General features: G+C 44.6%; 1 non-coding gene across 1 annotated transcript; it reads left to right on the top strand.

Moving 5' to 3' along the window:
- Positions 1-2,600: 2,600 nt before the first annotated feature.
- LOC115873639 lies at positions 2,601-2,734 on the top strand. Its single transcript, XR_004048530.1, has one exon. It is a non-coding gene; the product is annotated as a small nucleolar RNA SNORA24 (small nucleolar RNA).
- Positions 2,735-4,698: the final 1,964 nt, after the last annotated feature.

Genomic DNA, 4,698 nt, shown 5'->3' with positions numbered 1-4,698 from the left:
TTGGCCTAAGTTCAAGGAACACCAAATGAATGTAAGGCACAAGCCTTGGGCAGGCCCAGTCCCGGATGTGGAGGCCCGCCTCCGGCCGGGTGACTAGGAAGCACCGGGTGCTTGAGGCACACAGATCTAAGTCTGCATCTCAGTCCTCACGTGTACCAGCCCTGTGACTTTGGACAGATTACCTCACCTGTTTATGCCTCAGCAGCCTCAACTCGAGAATGGGGGTTGTTAGGGACCTCACAGTTTTGCATCTAAGCCTTTTGAGAGTGGGGAAAAAAAACAAAACAAAGCCAAACCCAGACAAAACTCACTGCCATCGAGTCAGCTCCGACTCATAGCAACCCTATAGGACAGTCAACAGCCCCCTTTGGGTTTCCTGAGCTATGCATCTTCACAGGTGCAGTCCTCGCAGCTTTCTTCCTGGGCGTGGCTGCGGAGTAGACACGGCTGACCTTTCTGCTACCATCTGGGCTAGGCGGGGGCTGGGTTCTCTAAAGAAGCAAATCCAGTGTCAATCCTATAAGAAAGAGCTTTCTATCAAGAAATAATTATATATCAAGAAGGCATCCCAGTCCAGTCCAACTCAAGTCCATAAGTCTGCTGCTAGTCCATAAATCCCTCTTCATTCCCACGTGGCTTCCAGCCTGAGACAGAAATGTGATGCAGGGAGAGGATGGGCTGGTGGGTGTGCAGTCACATGGATCCGAGGTTGGTGGAAACATGGCAGGGTGCTGACAGCGCTCAAGGACTGCGACCCACATCCTTGGAGGTAGGCAGAGTTCCCACAGGCAGGAAGGCAGAGGGGCAAAGAGAGAGGGAGGTTCCCAGTGTCGTCTTCTAAGGCCATGCCCCCATGGAGGTGTCCTCAGCCTGTGATCTAATTGACAGGTTGGAGTCCACTCCTACACGTTTACAAAGATTCACGTTGACATAAACTCATCTAACTACCACAGCTGTTCAACCCACACACCGCCAGGACTCTGAGAAGGGTCAGAGATGGCAGTGCAGATGCCAGGACAACTTGGCAGTCGAGTTGGGGCATAAATGGGATAATATATACATGGCATAGTCCAGTGCTTGGCACATGGCAGGCAAGAAAAACTATTAGTATTCTGTTGGGGTATGGGGCCCCCAATATTCAAATGGGTCCTCAGAAGTGACTTTGAAATTGCAGAAAATAGCAGGGCACAGGGGTTCCTGGTCCTGATGTCAGGACCAAGAGAATGAGTGTATTTTCCAATGGGTCTTACAGATCGTTCCAAAGGCACACACATCATGCAGCCAACATATTACATAGTCAATATCACAAGCGGGTAACATATTAAACCAGAAATGAGGTGAGACATCACCTTGACCTAGTGCTAGTTGACCTTAAGTGCCCCTGAGCTCTCCCCGTGGGTTTGGCTATAGCACCTGATTACTCTTTATCTTCAGATACCCTCCTAGCATAGTGAAGTAGCCAGACACAGTAATGATTCATCTTTTTATGGTAGCTCCTTTAGGACTGCTCCTTCAGATAGATGATGGTGAGGAGCGGGGCCACATTTTTGGCCTGGATAATAACCTGTAGCTGAAAACATTTCTATCTAGGAACAATGAAGATCTGTATCAAAATAGTGCTAGTTTTCCATGCCTGTGGTTGCAAGGGTAGAAATAAGGCCACTAAATACACTCTACCATGTCCTCCGTTTACCACAGTAGTCTTCTTCCAATTGGGAGGAAGAGGGAGGAAAGGAGGGAGGAAAAGAGGGAGCAAAAGAGGTCCAGATGTGAGCATCAGCTTCCTGGTGGCAAGGGGGCAGTTGTGCAACAGGGCTGTGGGAGCAAGATGGCTGTGGGAGTGGGTTGAGGAAGAGAAAAATGTCTTCATCAAGGCAAATGCCACAGGGGACAGACAGACAGACAGACAAGGCACAAGAAAAGCCGAAGGCTCATAAAATTGGGGCTTGAGGGTGGGATGGTTACTTAATAAGAAGGCAGCATTAGGACACCTAGTCTCAATTCACTGCCATTCAGTTTATTCTAACTCATAGTGACCCTATAGGACAGGGTAGATCTGCCCCTGTGAGTTTCAGAGACTGTAACTTGGAATAAAAAGTTCAGTCTTTCTCCCTCAGAGAGGCTGGTGGTAAAACAAACCAACATTGGGGTTTGCAGCCTCACATAATGGGGTACAACTGCCCCTGGGGGTTTCCAAGGCTGTAAATATTTTCAGAAGTAGAGAGCTTGTGCAGAGTGGATGGTGAGTTTGAACCCACTGACCTTGTGGTTAGCAGCTGAACACATAACCCACCATGCCATGAGTGCTCCTTTTGGAAACCTATTGGGGTGGCAAACAAAGGGCTATCAAAGAGGAGAAGAAGACGAACAGTATAGTGCTGTGAGGGATCACCAATTCCAACTCAAACGGTGCTGTTCCATAGAGTAGAACTGCCCCATAGGGCCTGAAGCTGCCGTTTTAAGGGAGCAGATTGACAGGTCTTGTCTCTTTGCCAGGTTTCAAACCACTCACCCATAACCATGTATGGCCAAGTCTCCTTGTACATGATAGTGTCACTCAAATAAATGGTCTATGTGTTTACATCAAATTAAGAATTCATGTCCATGTATCTCTGGGACCTGTCGGCTGTGGCAATCTCCCTTGCTGGCCATGGAAGAGTAGTATGTTCTTGTTTATTGGCAAAGTGCTCACCATTTAATTGGTATCAGATTCTACCCAGCACAAGTAACATTCTTTGCTGTTAACCTGATATGTTTATGGAGGGGGCTATTGGGAAAACTTCTAACTGTAGTTGAAATGTTTCTAGGGTGCTGAACTAACCCATGGATGGAGGAGGGAAAATAAGATCCAAGAAATCCCAAGTGATGAGTCTTCAGCAACTTGGATGAAATTTTATTTTAAACCTTAAAAATTTTTTTTAATTTAAATTTTATTTTATTTTAAAACTTGACTGCTGACATTTTCATGTTAGTGATGGTTAGGCCATTCCAGAGCAGCACTTTAATTGGCCTAAATGCTATTTTTAAGTGAATAAAATGAAGAGTTCAAGCAGAAAATTAAATATATGCTTCTTTGTATGAAAAAAAGAATTTAATTAAAATAAATACAACTAAAGGTTATGTTGGATGGGTATGGGATTTGAGGCAAAGATAGACCACTTCTACTCAACTCTTCTTGGGCAAGGCAGATTACAAGGTCAGGCCTCTTCTTAAAGGGGACAGAAAAGTGTCCTCTTGCCAGTTCCCTGGAAAGAGGAGAAAGGGCAATGCCAGAAACCAGCACTGCCCACCGCTGGCATGCCTCTTTAGACAAGGGGTGCATTCTGTGGGACACAGCACAGCACCCGACACTCTAGCGGACTCCCAGCACTGTCAGGAAGGTCTGAGGACGTTTGTCATGCTGTCCTCTCTCTCTCTCTTTTGTTCTCTGCCAGCCATTCTAAGAGATGGGTTTTTAAGTTAGGCTAACAAGACAATCTCAGTTCCTCTTTGTCACAAATTGGCTGTGCCAGGCCTATGACCTCTCTGAGCCTCCCCGTTGTGGCCGTGTGAAATCCGGAGAGTCATTAGAACCACCGCACAGTGCTCTGTGAGGGAGGTGACAATGCCCTTCGAAGACTCGGCTCAGAGCTTGGTCTGTTCTAACAGTGAGATGCTGCTCTTAGGACAGAGTTAGGACAGAGTTCTTTTAAAATGACATGGTATGTGAAAATACCATGTAAAATAAAGAAACATAAACAATCCAAAAACATGTAACTATCCTTAAAATCTGTATTTTACTCTCTTCCACAGAGGCAGGTAAGTGTTATCAGAGTGTTGTAGGTCTTCTCAGGCCTTTTTTACTTACAAACATGGATAAGCACTTGGGCATACATGGTGATGGTTCTATGTTCAGGGCACACTGTACATCACTTACAAGATGCTCTTTCAAAGAGCAGTATCTTCTGTGCTCTGTTGATACACAGAATATGGTAAATCATACACATACAATAAATGCACACAAAATAGCTCCATAGCTATATAAATGACAATGTTTAAACTAATTGCATAAAGTGTTCTAGTACATATTATAGTTCATTTAGCTATTCTCTTATTGGTAGATGTTCAGATTATTTTTTGATATTATAACCAATGTACAAGGTCAGCAGGAAAGAGGAAGCTCCGCAGTGAGAAGGACGGACATTGAGGCTCCAGCCTACCAGCTGTGAGGGTGGTGCAGGACTAGGCCGTGTTTCCTTCTATTGCAAGCAGAGCAGCTCTGCCCGGAGCCGACTCGACAGTACTTAACAACCACACAGAAGGCACATCTCTGCTCTCTGTACATGTGTATAGATACCAAGAGAGGCCACTTCTGGACCACAGGGTATGCGACTTTTTCATTTTTAACAGATACTTCAAATTGCTCTTATGATGGCTATGCTGACATGTATTTGCTACTAATAGCATATGATTTCTTACTATAATTTTTTTGCCATACAATCTGTGAATAATTATTTAGCTTGTTTCCCCCACTTTGGCTTCTCCATTGTTGAAATGTATGGTTGTAAGGATTACTTGAATAATTATCTTCCTCTCTATATATTCTTTTGACTTATAAGACTTGGGATTTAGAGTGATATCAACCTGATGTTGAATACTATCTCTGTAAAACAAAGTTAATATTTAGCATAAGGTGACCAGATTTTAACATTGGTAAAG

The sequence above is a fragment of the Echinops telfairi genome, unplaced genomic scaffold, assembly GCF_000313985.2.
Source record: "Echinops telfairi isolate 266 unplaced genomic scaffold, ASM31398v2 ScPeMD7_7469;HRSCAF=8507_0, whole genome shotgun sequence".
NCBI lineage: Eukaryota > Metazoa > Chordata > Mammalia > Afrosoricida > Tenrecidae > Echinops > Echinops telfairi.
Note: the sequence above shows the minus strand (reverse complement) of the source record. Positions and strands in the feature narration are given on the sequence as shown.